This window comes from Sinohyriopsis cumingii, chromosome 11 (assembly GCF_028554795.1).
Source record: "Sinohyriopsis cumingii isolate HCF-2022 chromosome 11, ASM2855479v2, whole genome shotgun sequence".
NCBI lineage: Eukaryota > Metazoa > Mollusca > Bivalvia > Unionida > Unionidae > Sinohyriopsis > Sinohyriopsis cumingii.
In genome coordinates, this window is record NC_142971.1 from 64,885,937 (window position 1) to 64,907,613 (window position 21,677).

Genomic DNA, 21,677 nt, shown 5'->3' on the forward strand with positions numbered 1-21,677 from the left:
AATTGATCACTCTATAGAGCTTCTGCCAAAGGCGGATTGTTGACTTGAAAGCAACATCATCACTGGTGGATGCGGCATATGACTATCAACTATCGCATGCAACATTCCAATGAACTGCTGTCCACTCTGATTGCCCAGGTAAATGTCAATGTTTACCTAATTTCTTAGGGACTGGGTGGCAGAGAAGTATAAGGTGCTGATTTTTATTGATTACTGACATCACATCTCTGCACGAGTTCAAATTTCAGGTTCGGCCAACATGGGTATGTGAGAGAGCTTGCCAGCAGGTTTCCTGTGGGTCATGGTTCTTCTTGTTTTCTTGCAGTTTTCCTCCAATGAATATACTGGCTGCCATGTACTGAAAAATGTTGTTAAACTCAAACCAATCAACCAATCTAATTTCCTTGTTTACAGGTGGATGTTTGAGTGGGTAACATTGTCACTTGTGGCTATAGGTATAATTTCACATCATTATTTATCTAATTAATATTGTTATTCACCTTAAGGTACATGTATAATTTTTACACATGTAATATGTGTAATAAAAATTAATGATGTCACAAATGCAAGGAAAGTTGTAACAACAGAAGTATCCCAAAGTATTTCAAAGTCATTTTATTATATACCATACTTAACTCTACGGGTTGGTCATTTTTGTTATGCAATCGATAGATTCTTACCTTATTGCTCATTTGAAATGAAATTTGTGAAATTGCCAAATAATTTCAAACGTTTGTTTACCAAGCTTCCCAAAAGGCTGATCATATCAAAATTTTATTTGAAATGAGCGCTAATGTTAGATGCTCCAAAATTCAGAAGTTTTTCATCAAACTTTCATGGTAACTTAACTGTTTACAAGGAGTACTCTTTCAACACCTGCATTGCTATGCTAATTAATGAGCTCTGAATTCTCATAAAATCTTAGAGAGGTCAATTGCAAGATATAGTTTTAACACCTACAATGTAATTAAATAAAGCTTCACCTTGCTCTGTGTGATCTTGATCCATGATACCAATATTCAGCCAAGCTGATGTAATTCCCTCACTCGGTAAAAAGGCAACAATGTGAAAAATAGGACTCAAAAATCAATCAACAGCCTTGTAAACATGCAATCAAAAAGGTTTTATAGAATTAAAGTGGATCATTAGGCTCCTCTAAATGAAATTGCAGTGATATCATCAAGTGCAGGAGGCATATCATGTCAGTACTATTGACCGTGATTATTTTAACAGTAACAGACTTAACCCCTGTAGTTACAGATGTAACTCACATAGCAACATCAATATCATTAAGTCATTTTTCTCATACAGTGTACATTACACAAATCTGACACACAACACACAAAACAAATGCACCCTGAATGACAGCTACTAGCCACAGACATGCATCAACTGTCTAGGAATATTATAATTGGAAAATCAAATCAATTAATCACGACAAATTGTATATTCTTTATTTTACTTTGCATAATATGTTTTTATAAAGCTGTATCCTATCCACTGTACAAATGAAATCGCCCAGATACAAAAGTTGACAATCCAACACAGGTTTTCTACAGTCCCTATAGTGTTATGAACCAATCAGTCTCATTCTTTCAAGATAAATGAACTGAACCTTGTAGAATGAAGTACATTATACAATACTCAAACTTTATAATGCTATCTATGGCAATCAAATCAAACTAAAACTGAATTATAGTGAGACTGCCTTACAATGAAGTACATTATACAATACTCACTTTATAATACTGTCTATGGGAGTCATATTAAAACTACATTATAGTGAGACTGCCTTACAATGAAGTACATTATACAATACTCACACTTTATAATACTGTCTATGGGAGTCGAATTAAAACTGCATTATAGTGAGACTGCCTTACAATGAAGTACATTATACAATACTCACACTTTATAATACTGTCTATGGCAGTCGAATTAAAACTGCATTATAGTGAGACTGCCTTACAATGAAGTACATTTAGTGTATCCCCTATGGGTGCAAGATTGAGAGTCAAAATTCTATGACCATGATAAAAATGAGTTTTGGTATTCAAGTTAATAGTACATGCTCTATAAATTGCTATGACCATGGTACAAATGACTTTTGGCAATCAAGTCAGCAGTAGCTCTAATAATTGCTATGACCATGATAAAAATGAGTTGGTATTCAAGTTAGCAGTACATGCTCTATAAATTGCTATGATGATGGTAAGAATGGCTTTTGGTATTCAAATTAGCAGTACATGCTCTATAAATTGTTATGATGATGGTAAGAATGGCTTTTGGTATTCAAGTTAGCAGTACATGCTCTATAAATTGCTATGATGATGGTAAGTGACTTTTGGCAATCAAGTCAGCAGTACGTGCTCTATAAATTGCTATGACAATGATTAAAATGAGTTTTGGTATTCACGTTAGCAGTACATGCTCTATAAATTGCTATGACGATGGTAAGAATGGCTTTTGGTATTCAAGTTAGCAGTATAAGGTGGCACTCTACAGTTTCCTATTTTGCAGAGGGTTCAAATTTAAAAGAAAAAGAATTTCCCTGGGTTTCCTCACTGGCTATACTGGCCATCTGGTATTTGGCAACAGCCATATCAAGCATGAAATTCAAAATGGCTACAGGATAAATGGTTGTGTTATTCTATGCGGATTTATAAGTCTCAAAACACAGGATTTGATCCGGAAATAGTATGTACATATCACCAAAAGAACCCTTCAGCTGATGGTGGCTCAACAGCCGTAAGAAATAATGGTAAATATACAAAATATACACTGATGTGTGCAGACAAAAGTGGCAGAAAATTTTTGCAGGTTTTAATGAATATGAAATATCAGCCCCTAAATAGCCAGTGAATATTATTATAGGTATGGGGCTGTTTTATCAGCCTACACACTGCCCTGGGAGATATTCCCTTGGCAGTGTTATGTGGCAGGAGATTGATGAGGATTACCACTTACTAATGATGTATCCCATTCTCTACAGTTCCAGATCATACACCTGCCAGGGCTAAATCATAGCACATCTTTCTTCATCATTAACTTGATGAAAAGTGACCCAACTTATCTAACATTGACATAATGAAGATGCATTTAAGTGTTCTTGATCTAATACATTCCCAGGCATAAATACAATATTGATTGTGAATATTCTTCCATTCTTGATATAACAACATTCCTCAACATACAAAAATAGCATTGTCAGTGAGTAACCCTCCCTAGTAACAGTCTTTATGTTTCTAGAATATGACGAACATAGTTAAGTATTTTATAGACTTCCCTCATCAAATGGAAACTTTAGCCATCATTTGCGAATGAAGGAAATCATTATATCTCAATTTTGTGTTAATTTGTGTCTGGAGTACGAAACTGAAACAAATTCTTTTCAGCATTTGTACCGTATATAATTACAAGTCGAGACAAACTGCAAAGAATAAAGATCCTGATCTGCCAGGGCATAATATGCCTGCAGATCAGGGTCTATCTTGTTTGTTCTACTGATTACTCCCAACAAACTACACAGATCTACTAGTGCATTATGTGACGGCAGATCTGGGTCAGTGGTCTGCAGCATATTCTGGATACAAATTAGTAACAACTGTATCACTGGCTGGAGAATAAAGATGGTTCTGTCATTTTTTGTCTTGATGCATTGAGTTGTTAAAATTCAGACTTTTCCAAATGAAAACTGAATATTTCTCATCCTCAAGTACTTAGAATGTTTAAATATAATATATTATTACAATTTTAAGGTGCATTTATTTGTGTGGTACTCAAGTGCAAAATATGATTTTTTCAATCTGCCAAGAAAGAAACTTCTAACTATTTTTTAAACAACTAAATCTGATATTTTGGAGAAGATATAAAACTTTTCTTAACAAAGGCATTACATTGTCAAGTTTATTGCAAGGAAAATGCATGGCAAATTTCGTACAGAATTAATGAAAAGATTCTCTCTCATCCATCATACTGACAATAATAATCTTCATGCTTTTATTGTATCCAGCACACTGTTCATGAACTATGTAAACACTTCTTCAACAAGTTGTGTTATTGACTTTATGTCTGCCTCTTGCAAAAATGCCAATTCTATTGGAGTGGATTTGAGATTTATCATATTATTGTCTTAGGCTCACTAGTGTTTGAACAGAAATTTCCTAAAATATTCATCGATGGCTGCTGCTATTTGATCAAGTTCAAACAATTGCTTAGCGGCACAATAAATCAAAATTGATACAGTGTAATTCATCATAGAGACTCCTCAAAATGACAGGCAAATCTAGCGTTCATCATCCACAACAACTTCTTGGAAGCAATAATGACATGATGGCTGGTGCATCCTGGGAAAGAGAATGGTTCAATTTCCCTCCCGCCTGTCCCACTGACACACCATGTCTTAGATCAATGGGGCCACTTTAGAAAAGGGCAGTCATCTCTTATATCACACTGGAGAGCAAAATTTATAAAATTGTAGATTATGATGGGTCAAAAATGAAATGATCAAGACATTAACCGCTGAATTGTTTCCTGTTGATATAATGAATTAATGCCAGAGACAGTCAATCCACGAAACCCATAATTACAAATAAGCCTCATTTTGATAACAATTTAACAAGTGCCTGATGCAAAATATGACAAGTCATATCAAGGTCCTTACACATCAATTTTAACAGCTGTACCTACAATAAACAGATACAATTTTGTGAGTTACAGAATTTCTAATAAGGAATTAAATATTAAAAATGTTATTTTCTCTGCATACTCTAAATCTGTGCTCTAATACAATAAGTATGTTACCAGTTACTTTTGTATTTTTTATTGAAAATTTAAATAAAGATTATTATTAAAAGGAAGACCTGGCTTTTCTCCAGAAGTGATCACGAAGGTTCATGATTAGACCACTATTTAGAATTTTGTTAGACAAAAACTTAATTGGTCCAGGCATGCTTTTAGGCTGATTGACACTGCCTCATGTTTAATAGTCCTCGATGCAGAAACCATTTTTCTTCTTTCAGTGCAGAGACCTTGACCTTTGATCTCAAGACTTGGAAATCAACAGGCTTCTTCTTTACTCAGTGTAAGGTATCCAGTGAGATTGATACAAGCCTGATCAACAATTAAGTTACTGCGCAGGAACAATTTTTCTTCTGCCAATCAGTAAGCTCAACCTTTGATCTCTTAACCTTCAGATCAATAAGCTTATTCCTTATCCCAATTGTAAGCCACATACAAAGTTAGGATGAAGTATATGATTTAGAACCAATGTTAATGTGCAGAAACCATTTTTATTCCTTTTGTCAGTAACCTGAATCTTTTAGTTTTTGCTTCTGCTCCAAAATCAGTAAGGTTCTTCTTTACTCCATTCACACATTTTATAGATGGTGCAGAAACCATTTTTATTCTTTTATTCCTTGATCTTGACTTTTGACCTTTTGCCCCCAGAATTGTTAGACTTCCTAATTACACCAGGTGCAGCCTATCCACAATGTCTGCTTACTACAGATGGCTGAGAACTCAAGATATTGTGCACACACAAAGGTCAGTGACAGTAACCTTAAGCTTTGAAATTTTGAGCCTGAACTTGGTGCAGTTCTTCCATTCCCAAAAGGCAAGCCATTCACTAAATTTGGGATCTGCAGATAGTGGACAACTCCAGTTACTATGTTGAAATTAAATTGATAGCAGGTGGAAAATGCCATTATACACTTTATCTTGGTGGGGGATGTAATAATTAGCAATCTCTTACACATTAAATTTACCTTCCCTTCAAGGAAAAACACAAGTCTTTTTTTCAATTTTATTTTTAACGACTGTTTTCCAAAGAATCTCTTTCTTCTCTCTCTCTCTCTCTCTCTCTCTCTCTCTCTCTCTCTCTAAAAGAAGATAAAAGCAATGGTCACATCAGACAAATCTTAGCCTCAAACCCTTTATGAGGCTTGTCAGATTACAAATTACAGTATTTGTGCCCATCACAGTCATGAAAATTACAGGCTGAACTTAACACTGCACTTGCACTATAATCAAACAGCTCTTATGTAGGCAGAACAGAAACTAAAGCCATAATTTTGTTCCCTAACAAGGTCTGACACCCAACATTTTCTCCATAATTGACCTTCACACAGCTGACAAGTGAATATATTTTCTGGATTATTGATATATTGACTTCTGTTTGACCATTTGGCAATAGTTGGCAATTATTTATGACAGAAAGAAGAGTGAAGGTAGTGTACACTTTGATTGTCTAATCAAACTTAAATTTCCTGTATTATGGTAATCTGTAAGGAATCTGTCAAATATTTCATATTTAAAAAAATTATTTCTCAAAATTACACCAGCTCTGATTTAATTATCAGAAAACTGAGAGGAAATTGTCTTAATCAGACCAGTTTCATAGCGTTTTTTTAAAATCATCACTCCTTTCTGATGACAGTGTTTGCTTGAAATACAACTGATTTACAAATTTTGCAAATATGAATCAATTTCAAGGATTCCAGAATTAAAAGTGCAGATTGCAGTTGCAATTTTATGTTGTATTAAATTTTAAAAAATTATGTATTTGTCAATCGATCTGTGTAACATTGTTAATTATAACCAGTAGCCCACATCTGTTGGCAGGCACATTTCAAAATCATACAAGATTTAATACAAAGCAAATGTATAAAATAATAAGCTATCTGTATTGTTGCTAAAATAATGAATGAATTATTAATAACAAGACTGCACTATATTACATTTTACAACAGAATATGACAAACAACTGTTATTGTTATTGTTGTGGGTTTAACACCATTTTTCAGCACAAAACAGGTTATAATGGCAGCCAATATACTGGTGGAGGAAGAACCCAGAAAAACCCTGGTAAGAACCACCAACCTATGGAAGTTAATGGCAAACTTTTTCACATACCCACAATGGCCAAGCCCAAGACTCCAACCCACATGGACAGAGGTGAGATGGCAGTGATCAGTAGAGGTAAGTTCGTTAGACCACTCTGCCATCTGTGGCTACTGTGATAAAACAAATTCAACATTGGCAGCATTTGTCCAGAATCATCTTTACAATCTACTGGTTTCACTTATAAACACAACATACCTAAATAAAATTTTATATGCAATCAATCTTCAAGTAAAACTTTGGAACTGCTAATCTAGGTAGTATCTACGTGACATACCAATAATTGATGACAAAACTAATAATGACAGATGGACAAAATACAATGCAAGGAGGTACTCTGGTTGCAATATATGGATTACATGTTCTTGCTGATGGGGGGTATAAAGTGAAGAAAAAAAGACTGGTATAAGCTGTTCTTGAACATAATAAAGCATTCAATTGTAGTCAGACTGCCTAATTGGGTACTTTACTCCATTCCCCTCAGCAATAAATAGCCTTGTGTTCTCTGTTTCTGTGCTGCAAAAGCACCAAACAAAACCAAGCCTAACCACCAGCAAGTTCCTATCCTAATGATTTTATCATGAGAGAAAAACAAACAGCAAAAACTTTTCCTCTACTTATGTCAAAACTAGGAATAATAAAATCTGAAATCTAAGTCCTTTCACATTTCATAACTGTATGCAAGAGTCAACGAGTATTTACTTTGTACTAAATGTTGTTGCAATTTTTTTTTAGGTCAACCTGCTAAAAAATATTCAATGAAGTCACTGAATACATCCACATTTCTCCTTGCATGTTAATCTGCAGTGACATGTTTAAAGCATTTCAGAGATTTTGACTTCACTTGAGTAAAGGTCTAGGTCTCAAAAGAGAGATGATCTACAAGTTAGTACATACAGTACTGCTAAAGAAGTAAAACATACATTATTTCACAAGAAGTAGGTATCTACCATATATAATCCCTTTTAAGTGGAGTCAAACTGCAAACAACAAAGATCCTAATCTGCCATAGCATAATGCACCCGCAGATCAGGGTCTATGTATTTGCTTCACTGATTACTTCTAACAAACTGCACAGACCCTGATCTGGCAGTGCATTATGCTACCCAGATCTGGGTCTGTGCAGTTTGCAGTTGCATTCGTAAGCAACTATATACAGTAGTACATGCATATACTGATGTCATCCTGTAGAAGAGTACCACTATTGTGACCACTTCTTTATAAGGACATCCAGCCTGATGAACCAAATTAGTTCCCATATACAGAATAATTGGTCACAGCTGTGAAATCGAAATACCATTGCCAGACACTCCCAGGCTGGGATAGAACTAACCAAATGGACACAATTAGCTCCTACCATCACATTTGAAAATGTCCTTCAGTTTGTAAATGTAGAGTAGTCAGCATTTATTAAGAGCAAGAACCACAAGTATTTTAGAATTCTACATCAATTCATGTTAACCTGAAAAAATATGCTTACAGTAAGCAAGAGAAAGAGAGAGAGAGGGTTTGTGTGGGAGGTGTGTATGTGTGTGTGTGTGTGTGTGTGTGTTTTAGCTTTTTAACACAGCTTTAACAATTTTTCGGTCATACTGCTATACTGTATGCAGTGGTGTGGCAGTTTACAGTAATGTCTAGCACTGGAGCATCTTACCACAGACATGTAGCATCATGTCCCCCCCAGTCACATTATCCTGAATCCAGGCTGACCAGTCCTAACACTAACCTCTTAATGCTGAGCGCCTAGCGAGGCAACTGTAAGCACCATTATTTAAGAAGTCTTTGGTATGACTCGGCCAGGGTTCAAATCCATGACCTTTCGCATCCATGGCCAAAGCTCTAATCACTGGACCACCAGAGCAGTCTTACAGTAGAAACTATCACTTCAGATGATAGTATGAGAGAAAGAATGATATATACAAGATTACTGCTATCAGTGAACAATGGAAATAGCAGACAGAACTTGACATGGTTATATAACAAGTGTGATGATGATCACATGTTTTTATGATTGACAACGACATCTGGGTACATTTTTTTCATGGGAGAAAAAGAAGGATAAACAAGGAATAAAATGTTGACGATTATGCATGATTTTTTAAATATTGCTCTTTTGGGACTGGGAACTATTTTTATTTTCCTCTAAAAACCCAAACGAAATTCCTGTTTTATCTTTCTAATAAATTTCGGCATCATAACTATACCAGATGGAGATTTCTCCAACTGTATAAAATGTCAAGAATTAAAAAAAAGATCATGGTGCATGCATGTGAAATTATGGTGCAGTCAAATAAAGGTGCATCCATATATCTGCTATAAAAGATCCAAAATAACTAAGCTACTAATCAACAGTCATACACAATCAACAGTGAAAAATTGCCAAGACGAAATAACATCCCATGTTTCCTTTTCTCAGCCATGAAAACCAACTACTTTTAAATATTATCAGCACTCATTTCCCATTTTTTAAAAACATGATAACCTCTTCAAAGTGATATAAAAACCACCAAAAATTAAAATAAGTTACTTCTGACTCAAGATATAATGAATGCTACACTATGTACAAGCTGAAGTAAAAAAAATCACATACTGCTAAACTGTATCCTGTTGAATGTAATTGACAACAGTAAAAATGTGCCAAAAACTGTTAATGTAAAAATTGCATGCAATATTGTATCTAACGACTAATACAATCGACATGTGCCTAATGTTATTATTATACATATTTGTCTCATGTTGTTAGGAAGTCAAATAAAATATGTGCAACATTAGATTCCATGAATTAATGCTGCAGCAAGTATAGAGAATAAAAGCACATCAAGAACATTATGTCATAAACTTAGATTTAAACAATTTTCAATTTAAAATTTACTCACCCAAAATGTATGTATCAACATTCTAGACAATAGTGTAGTCATGTAGTTGTAGTAGAAACATAAAGTGACTGAAGGTCTAATGACACTCAGGATACATAAGTTTTGCTGCAACCTAATCCTAGTATAATATAGCTTTTTTATGGCTCTGTTTATATCTGGAGGGTCTCAAGTACACTCCCAGCAGGGGCCTGTCTGTCAGCCCTGTAACAAGTGGCAGGCTGCAGGCAGTGGGAAAGTTACAGCTAAGAAAGAGAATCATAGCTTGACACCCTTAGAAGGGGCTGAGGAAGTCAATGGGTTGTAGTGACATGCTGTTGATTCTCTCTCTGCCAGTGTCAGGATTAAAGCCAACTCTTGACTTGCCAATGAACCATGGAGGCTGCCACACCAGTGAAATATGGATAATGCTTCCAGGGATCACATAAAATTTAACTAGACATAGCATGTCACAATGCTGATGCTGGCACAAGGCACCCATCATAACACAGCACCTCAATGCAAATTGGGAACTAAAAATGAAAATTTAAGGAAATATTTTAAAGACCTAACACATCATTGGGATAGGGGGCCTATACAGTTTTGTAAAGATACTAGTAATTTATTTTGCATAAAAAGTTTTTTTTTTCTAATTATCTCCAGGAGGTGGCACTTGTAAAAGTCATCATAAATGAACCTCTACAATGGCTATAATAATGCTTGCAATTTTGCTTTTTAATAATCAATGAAACTTCTGTCATGGGGAATGTTCCTTTTCATGTGTTCTTCATAATTCTTACCAAGCACTCTGTTATTGCTCCATAAATGAAAATATTAATGAAAATTGCATCAACAGTTTGGAGGCATTCATTGGGGACAAATGATGAATTTCATTACATTTCAGCAATGGATTTATACATAAAGTGACAGTAACAATAATTAAGTACATATTTTCCACATGATCAGCAAGCGTATTCTACTACAAAAATTATATTGTAAAAAAAAATGACCTGTCAGAAGGAATACTGAATACTTCAGTGCTGCTAGGGGAATATACAACTTGGGAGGCATTTTTGATAAATGAGCCACTAAAAATACAGCTTACTCTCTACGAATGGAATTACATTCTACCCCAAAAATAAAAGTAGTGTAGACCTATAATTAAATTCCAACACAGAAGAAAAAAATACAAGCCACTTGTACAGGATAAAACAACATTCCATCAGGTCAAATTACATCCATCACATAACATCATTACAACAGCCTGAATATATATTTTACAACAATAATGATTATGAAGATTATGTTATTATGTCCTGAAATTTTCAAACAATCTGGACCTTCCTGTACACAAAAATGAACAAATTCCAACAATTTGAACCTCCTAGCAAGTAAAAAACAAAACTCCACTGTGTATCAAAACTGTTGTCTTTTAATAATGGGTCTCATGACAATGTTACAAATCAAACCTGCTATTGGCATGTAAGGTGACAAATGGACCGTTGACCATATAGCACCAATGATTAGCTCTACAAAGGATGTGTTCACACACACACACAGATATATATATATATATATATATATATATATATATATATATATATATATATATATATATATATGCACAAAAAAATCTTAGCTGATTAGATATTTTTCTGAGTTTTTTTTAATACTTTTCTTTCTAAATGCAATTATTTAACCTTGTTGAATGAAATAAAATAAAACAACAGAAGCTAAGAAATTGCAAAAATCACCCGTGGAGTAAGAAATATGTTAAAATTAAATAATGTGGAAAAATTCCTTATTTTCTATGGTATCATAAGATCACTTCATAACGGACAACGTGAGTTTTAGAAAATAATTCATAAAGCACAGCTTTTGTCCAAAACTTAAGTGATTTTAAAAATGTAGAGGAAGAAACAGTCATTTAAATACATGACATGTTTATCTTCATTGTATTAACATTTCAAATAACAACATGCCCTCTAGAAATAGAAGTAATAAACATTGTTCGATTATACTCCAAGCTCCTTAGCCACAGCAACAGAAAGTTTTACACATTATTATTACACTATATGAAAACAACTTTTACAAATACAAGAATAATTGGAAAGATCTGAATTGAAACAAATACATGTAGGCTATTATGTACTGAATTGTACAGTGGCAGATAGGCACCAACAGATTTATGATGCAAAGTAACTAAAATCTGTACATGTACACATTTTTCTAACATGAGTTTGTGACAGCCTACAATTAAAAAGTACTGGTAACAGAAATTTGTGCATGTAAACATTTAAGCAAAATGTGCACAGGTACACATTTCCCTTGCTTTGACTATATACTACTGACAAAACAGTAATGACAAGTCACTACTGAAACTAATTAGCATCTCTTTGACAATAGTAAATTACAAAGAACAGTAGTTCTGTCTGACAAGGAAATATCCTCTGATTTAATTTATATGTTGGTCTGCAGGAATCAAGAGGGCTTCTTTTTCTTCATACAAACATATTAGGAAAGAAAACGCAAGGGGGAGGGAATGTGACATTTGTGTCAACAACATTTAGAAAATCTGCACACTTTGAGGCAAACACAAGTACATCTCTCTCTCTGCCTGTCTCTCCCCCCTCTGTCTGTCTGTCTCTCTTTCTCCTCTCTCTCTGTCTCTTCCCCCTCTCTGTCTCTCCCCCTCTCTGTTGCTCTCTCTCTGTCTCTCCCCCTCTCTGTCTCATATAACTATGAATCATCTCAATGCCCTAAGTACAGACAGAACATTATAAAATGTCAGTGACATATATGTACTTATGTTTTCGGATTGCCTAAAATATCTCCTTTCAAAGAAGCATATACAGTCCAATATTCAGTGTGTCTGTGTCTCTGTGTGTGTGTGTGTGTGTGTGTGTGTGTGTGTGTGTGTGTGTGTGTGAGAGAGAGATGAAAAGATGTTAATTTATAACATACATGGTGGTTCCATTGATGATTTGCCTGCTGAACTAGAGAACAAAAATGGTGACCAGTTTATATTAGGTTAAGGGTCAGATCATACCAAGATGGGTCTTAGAATTCGTTCCATTATTCTTCAGGAAATGAAGATGAAAACATTCCAATTATTCTTTTCTTAGGAAGCCTTATAACATTTTGACCTAACAGAGAAAGAAGAATATTGGATATTGATGCAAGCTGCAGAAATCTCTAAGTATTCAGCTCCAAGTCCAAAAGACTCAAGGCAATATTATTCGTTTATACAGACATTAAAGGAAAGCAATAAATCAGAATTCTTCTTTTCAATAACCCAATAAGACATTAATATTACCTGCTTCTATACCCATAAAAGTCAAACATACATTTTACAGTCTAAAAGCTAAATTGGTAATTAATGTTAACTAATTTTAAACCGATGAACTGGATGAATCAAGTATGATTAATATTTACTATATTTACTATTTAATATTTCGTTATTAAAATTAATTAAATATATTCTAAAAAGAAGCAAGTCATCAAAATTGTAGTGTTTACTTTGGGAGTCTGTACTAATATTTGCTTCAAACTGTGCTGATTTTCAGTATGCTATTGATATATGCGCCACATGCTTATTTTCAGGTTTTCATATTAACAAAAACAGACTCTGTTAGCTTCTCCAGATAAACATTTAAATGACAGTAAATAAATAGATTTCATTTATTATATTATGATGTATTGCCTATAGGTATTAGATGCAAAAGAGGCCATATGTAAAATTACATAAAACTTGTCTCAATAATCCGAAATTAATCTGTCCAAAAACAAGAAACATGAAAATACATTTAGCTAGTCACCTACGCAAATTTGGAGGTGTGTCAATGTATCAGTCTTTGATTGGTCAAATTCTAGTGATATGTTAAAGTTACCAATTGATCACCTGATCATGTGTGTGGAAAAACTAAGTAGCATAACCATATTGTAACCAACGATTGTATAAACAATGTCTATTTCAGCTAGTCACCAACAAGGGGTGTGTGTGTGTTTGTGTGTTAATAATTAAATAAACACACTGGGATCAAATCATCCACACTTTCTGACATAGCATATGGTTAATAAATTGTGTAATTAAGCCTCTTTGTTGTTTACCAATTGTATGTAACAATCAAAGTTTATTGATGGCTGTACAAATACAGCAGATTGATTTAAGCTGTGACAGTATAGGGCTTCATTTCTGAATAAAATGGGGACGTCAATTATCACCTCATTAGCAGCTATAACAGCTGTAAAATATGACATAAAAATGACTGCATTTTATTAGTTTACCATAATGCATGTTATAATAATGTAAAATCAACACACGTCAATAGATGCATTCATTAATTTATTTCAACCATTACTGAATATACAGTACATTTACAGCTAGCATATATATATATATATATATATATATACACACACACACACACACACACACATACATACATACATACATATACATACATACATATACACACACACACATATGTATATGTATACGGTATTATGACATTGTAAAATAAAAATGTGCATGATTTCATTATCTGGAAAACTCGTTATTCGTTAATCCAGACATATTCACTAGGTACAATTTAGGTGTCCAGATTAATGAAGCTCCCCTGTGTATGTGTATATATATACAGTGTGTGTGTGTGTGTGCATTTTATATATATATATATATATATATATATATATATATATATATATATATATATATATATATATATATATATACATACACACACACACACACACATAGATAGAAGCTTTACCCAATACAGTAATTTTAGCATTTTTAGTTAAATATTTATTATCAAGATTAAGATTCTGTGGAGTTTGGGTTAATCGAGGGATTTATAACACTGACATATTTTTACAGTTATTTAAATTAAGGCAATCAGATAATTTTATCCAAAGTTGGATGGATTGTCTCAAGAACAGTAGTTAAAGCATCAAAACTAAACCCTGATAGAATCTATTCCTTGAAATACAGAAATGCTAAATTTACAGCATCCTCTTACATACTTGAATTTGAAGCTGGTGAGACATATAAACCAATTCATGATAGATTTGTTATAATGTAAGATGAATATCATTTTCACCTTGATTATGAAGATCAAATATACAAATATATAAAGATATAATATATTCATACATCTTGCAAGTATTTTGAATTACCACTTCATCAGTATGATCTGCAATTACATAACTTCTAGTTTTATCTTCATATTATTATCTTTAATAATATAATACTGTAGATATATCGTGCTCCCTAAAAAAAATTTTGTGAATTACACTGCTTATTTCATCTGCACTGACCTGCATGCAGATGTAATTTCACTTCTTATTAGGTTTTCTTTTGTATATTAAATGCTATAGTTGATGATACCTTATTGTTTATTGTACTATCCATCGTTCAATTCAACTAATTGAAAAAATAAATCCTCACAGTCCAGCTGGGCTATGGCAATATAAATAAAGACTCTCCTTCTTCTTCTAAAGATAATACAACCAGTTAATTCTTCATCAGAGAGCACACAACTGTTCTTTCCAATTTATTATTGGGAAAGGAATTTTAATTAGTTTTAGTTGTGTTGAAAGTAACATACATGTGTACTTTATGAAGAAATATCATGAGCATGTATGTGCTTCTAATAGATAATGGAATTTAGTATTTTAAAATTAAACATGTTAAAATAAACAGTAATTATTGCTATCTTCATATAATGTGCATTGCTACACTCTCCTTAGAGAGACTCAAGGGAGAATAGTCCTTGACTAATAAGTCACCCTCTATAAATAAAGCATTATTATTATTATTATTATTATTATTATTATTATACATTTTACTAAAATGTGTACAGCCACAAATATGTCACTTTGTAATTGGAAAATGTCATAAACAAGCTTTTAAAAAAATGTGTACATGTGCAAATATTCGGTACTTTGCATCATAAATATTTCTGGGGTTATTGTGATTTCAAAAATAGCAAAATTTAACTGATCTCCCTTTGTAGGTGGCTTTTATAAGAGAGGGAAAGTGACTCCAAAGACTGTGGGGATGTTCTGCTAACCAATGTCCATTGTGAGTGTCCCAGTAAACACTGTTATTTTCATATCTAAGCTGTGAAAGTTCAGCAGGAGTCTTTTTATAACAATGGATCCACAGTGGTCATTGAGACTTTGGCCAGTGGGCATCCAGTTTCTTGGGCAAGGAATGACCCACAGATGCAAATAAACACCAGCAGACATTAAATTCAGCTGGATTTTCCCTTCTCTTGTCCATCAGTGAACAAGATACACCTGCTATAACCTGCTAATGCAATAAATAACTCCATACGACATCCCAGTATTAGCAGGCCATCAAAAAAGCACAAAAAAGTCATAAAGTAGCTATAATTTTGACACCCTGTGACCATGGACTGACCAGTGTTTCACACTTCAGCTGTCAGTTTATTATGTGTGTAAATCAAATTTGCTAACTATATTAGCAATTTGTCTGTACCATAGGTTAAAACCAGCATAGTCAGTGGGATCTGAATCACATAGTCACTTTCCTGGTTTTCACAGGGCCATGATTTCTTGTCTCCAGATCTTCCATTAATAATCAGTCACCATACACTAATGTTATTAATTAACACTGCCACAAAAAATACCATTGTCATCAACTTGCCTGTTTTTCCTCAATATCATGTAGCCGACACTTCAGTGCCTTTTGCTGTACACTACTAGTCACCTGGTTGTACACTTCAATGCTCCTTTTTGTACACTTCATGGCTGAGTCGTTGTTGTATTTTACTCAAAATATTATCTTCTATTTTGCAATAAATCAAAGTAATAACACTTCCTGACCTGGCAACTGAATTAAAGTAATGACCCATCCTGGCCTGGGAATTGAATCAAAGTATCCTTCATATTACTACAATGCCATGGGGATATGTACCCCTTTATATCATTACAATGCCATGGGGATATGTACCCCTTCATATCATACAATGCCATGGGGATATGTACCCCTTCATATCATTACAATGCCATGGGGATATGTACCCCTTTATATCATTACAATGCCATGGGGATATGTACCTCTTCATATCATTACAATGCCATGGGGATATGTACCCCTTCATATCATTACAATGCCATGGGGATATGTACCCCTTTATATCATTACAATGCCATGGGGATATGTACCCCTTCATATCATTACAATGCCATGGGGATATATAGCCCTTCATATCATTACAATGCCATGGGGATATGTACCTCTTTATATCCTTATGATGCCTTGGGGATATGTAGCCCTTCATATCATTACAATGCCATGGGGATATGTAGCCCTTCATATCATTACAATGCCATGGAAATATGTACCCCTTCATATTATTATGATGCCATGGGGATATGTAGCCCTTTCATATCATTATGATGCCACGGGGATATGTACCCCTTCATATCATCATGATGCCATGGGAATATGCACCCATTCATCTCATTATGATGCCTTGGGGATATGTACCCCTTCATATCATTATGATGCCATGGGAGTATGCATCTCTTCATATCAATATTGTGCCATGCAGATATGTACCCCTTCATATTATTATGATGCCAAGCAGATATGCACAATTTTGGGTAATAAAGAGTCATGTTTCAGGTATGTAAATTCTTGTTATATGTACTAAAGCATGACAAGCAGTCTGACAACAATCTGACAATAACTCCATAAAATCAATTTAAAAAATCAACAAAATTTCTCAGACTTTACTGTTAGACAGTGTTTTAACATAGAATTCTGGATAAGTGTCCCCCTCCCTCCAAATCTTGACACACACCATTTTAGAGGGACAAATGAAAGTAATAATACATAACGAACTAACAGTGTTCAAAAATGAGATAAATGCACTGTACAATCATATTTTCCTTCAACACTGACATTACTGCAATAAAAGTTATATGACTTCCTCGTGATCTGCATCATGGGATATTTCATTCCGGATCTTGCCCTATCATTTGGTACATTCAATATCTATCAAAATTTATTATAATACATACCTACATTTTGTGAAATACGTTTCATTCAAACCAAACAAATCAATACATAATTCGTATATTGTGTATTTTACATAATTTCAGTTTTGTTGACCTCAAAATAAATTAAATCTTCTTTGCCATAGATTGATTTTAACCTCTAAAATATGATAAGCTAATGGCCATCAAACACTTTACTTTCCAACCTTGAATGTTTTCATCACCTGATACATTCTTAAGACAGATATTCATTGTTGTCTCAGAGTTGTTTAGACTCTCTGGTCATAAAGTAATCAAAAGAAAGAAGCAAACTAGTAAGTTTTGGAAATGTTCATAAATAATATAATCATCATTATAAGTGCAAGAGAAGTATACAGTACTATGAAGTGAATCTCAAATAATCCTGAAAATGTTCTTATAAAATCCAAAATAGTGAAAAGTTCTGTATAAATTTCATGAAGGAAAAAATAAATGGTCTGCTAAGAATCATGACATTGTCAAAAAGGAATTGTCGAGAAGTCCTCTGAATAATTCTCAGTAGTTCCAAAATAATATTATATTCCAACAAGCACTTTCTATTTCCACTAAACAGTCCAAACAAATGCTTTTCCTCTGAAATAATATCTAAGTACAACATTCAATAGTCTATTACAACTATATGTTGCAATATACCCCACACAACAGATCTTAATACTCAATCTAATATTTCAAAATATCTATTCATGTGACCCAACTTATCCAATAGGAATTAACTTAATTCTTATAAGGCACCACCTAACCAATCTGTCCAATGGGGGAAATGCCATATTTCATAAACATATTTACTAATAATTTTACTATTAGTAACTGTCAACACATACATAAGCATACATTTATAAATCCTATGCAATTTTATGTTCTTTAACCTCTAAAAATAGACCCCTATTACCTTTCCCAACTTAAGACATTGCTTGTGTCAACAGTGTCATGGGTGGACATCCATTAATGAAAAGCTGTAGGAGCATTTTTGTCTGACAGAAAGTGCACCCAGTAGAGTACACAGTGTCAAGATTTGGAGGACATAGGAGAAAAAATTGTGGGAAACCCATCGGCCTGCAGTCTATGTGCAGCACTGGTTAGAATTCCGTTTCTTTATGTCCAAGAGTTTGAAGTAATCATTAATTTCTTCCTTTAGTCAGAACACATTAATCTTTACACGCTAAGATGATTGACACGTAATCCATCATCAGCATGAAGGTCAATCTCTATAACTTGTTTGAGATTTTACTTGATAGTTTTCATAAAGAGAAAGAACAGTGAAAAATCAATAAAATGAAAATTAATTTTACAAATTTGGAGAAAATGCACATATTTGCTGATTTTAGCACAAATCCACAAACTTGATAAAAATTACCCCATTTTGCAGACAATTCCAGTGTTGTCACCCTGGATGAGTCCAAATTAAAAGAAGTTATCAAGGATTAAAACTAACCAATGGAAATGAATCATGGTGAACTGTTTCAAATTCCTTCTCTCATACACAGCCTATAAGTATAGTAACTTTGTCTCAAAATAATCTTGAGGAAAATTGATAGTGAATGGAACAAGTGTGGAATTCATGAGTAGCTAAAGTCAATATATGTGCCATAAAATTCATTTACAACAATTCTATAATGTAACATAACAAACAACTGCTTTTCTGGCCTTTTATTTGAAGTGCAATTTTATCACATACAACTTCTATAGATGTAAAGTGTACTTTCTTCTCACATCCAATAGGTATAAAGTGTACTTTCTTCTTCTCACATCCAATAGGTATAAAGTGTACTTTCTTCTCACATCCAATAGGTATAAAGTGTACTTTCTTCTCACATCCAATAGGTATAAAGTGTACTTTCTTCTCACATCCAATAGGTATAAAGTGTACTTTCTTCTCACATCCAATAGGCATGAAGTGTGCTTTCTTCTCACATCCAATAGGCATGAAGTGTACTTTCTTCTCACATCCAATAGGCATAAAGTGTACTTTCTTCTCACATCCAACAGGCATAAAGTGTACTTTCTTCTCACATCCAACAGGTATAAAGTGTACTTTCTTCTCACATCCAATAGGTATAAAGTGTGCTTTCTTCTCACATCCAATAGGTATAAAGTGTACTTTCTTCTCACATCCAATAGGTATGAAGTGCACTTTGTTCTAATATATAACTATAGTATTTACCTACCCTGCCACACCACTAATTTTAAAAGCTAAAGGCATTAACTCATTAACCCCCGGCACCTAGTTTATGCATCAGGAGGTAGTAGCCTACTTCTGAGCTCTGAAGTGTCAAGGTCATTTAAGATTCACTAAAGTGGTTAGTATTATAGAAAGGTAGACAAATGTAGCTCTACAACGATACCAAATAATTTGGACTTTCAAGTTGAACTACAAACTACAGAGTAAAAAATGTAATATTTTTTACCCAATTTTTTTCCACCCAAAATTCACCTGTGGTTGGAAACCAATTATGTGCCTGGATTTTATACTTTTTGGCCTAAGATCTCAGGCAGACTTGTCTGAACTGTACACAGACAGGTGAATCTTTGCAAAAAATAGGATAAAATGGGCATTTGGAATAAAAAGTGGCCTGGATATGAAAGAGATGTGTCTGTTAAGCAAACAAAAGAAAACCACAAAAAAACTAAAAATACCTCTAATTTTCACCCTTCTCCTCATGCACGAGTGAAACAGCCAATGAAAAATGACGTTTCTAACACAACTAGGCATTAGGTTAACTGGAAATTACTTGAAAGTCGATGTATTAGAATGTATACAAAAATAGCCCCCAAAATGTGTTTCCTACTCACATTTCAGATGAATATGACAAATATCTCCAGGGGTTAATGTGCTAAGAATATAATAAAATACACAAAACATAACAAATCATCTATCAATTTCTAATTTCTAAGCTAACTGTCACCAGGGGGTATCTAACACCCATGCTGATCATATTTCAAACCAAATGGGAGTTTTCTAACATGGCTGCATTTATTTGCATGGGTCAGTCTAATTTTTCAGGCAACAGATGTGATGTAGTTTGCTGTTTTTGATAAGGTTCAAATAACTGTTTAAATTTCTATAACTTTGGGAGTTACATCCCTTTGAACACATGTTTATATGAGTTGTACCTTTTTTATTTTGTTCAATCTTTAAACAGAACTATTCAAACTAGATATGGCAAACACTGGATGCATATAACAGTTTTTTATATTGAAAATGGACTGTACTAGTGTTATGTATATTTGATTTAACTGTATCTTATTTAATATATATTTATTTCAATTTAATTGTTTGTCTGTTTTTATTTTTTTATATTTTTTATTACATGCTACTGCAATGTAATTTATTCACTAGAGATGATACTTTTTTCAGAAAATATGACCTTGACTTTAAGTTTATAAGCACCAGGTGTTGATCTAAATGCTGACCTTGATTCAAAATTTGTAGCAACCATGTAAACAAGTTCTATTTTTATTTTCAAATGCTTGGTTGTTGTTCAGATCATGATGGGTCTATGTGTTTAAGATGTAAACAATATTTTATATATTATTTCTTAGAGGAAAATGATTGGTCTTCATCATGGCCACACCGGGTGGATGTGATTTTTAACAAGTACCTAATTTCTAAGAGTTTCCAGAACACAATCACGTGCCCCCCTGTTTACGTTTTCGAAGACAATATAACCTCTGTTTTGAAGAATTATTCTCAGTAGAAGTTGGGCTGTTGTGCTGTTTGGAGTTATTTCAAATTACTTGGATTGGAGTTATTTCAAGTTATTTGGATTCAAAAGGATTAATTCTTTTTTGCTGGAAAATACATGTGCTCATGTGAGATTCTTAATCAAAGACAGTTCTTATAAGAAATTTATTTAG

The 21,677-nt window shown here is 33.6% G+C and overlaps 1 protein-coding gene and 1 long non-coding RNA gene across 2 annotated transcripts in view; one reads left to right on the top strand and one right to left on the bottom strand.

Annotated features, from left to right (window-relative positions):
- LOC149788590 (E3 ubiquitin-protein ligase PDZRN3-like) overlaps positions 1-21,677 on the bottom strand; it is a 405,601-nt gene that overhangs the window by 259,084 nt on the left and 124,840 nt on the right. The window lies entirely within an intron of this gene.
- Positions 1-21,677, top strand: part of LOC149788591 (uncharacterized) — a 38,932-nt gene that overhangs the window by 6,052 nt on the left and 11,203 nt on the right. The window contains exon 2 of the long non-coding RNA XR_016424175.1: positions 5,022-5,163. This is a non-coding gene — a long non-coding RNA (uncharacterized LOC149788591). The remainder of the gene's footprint in view (positions 1-5,021; positions 5,164-21,677) is intronic.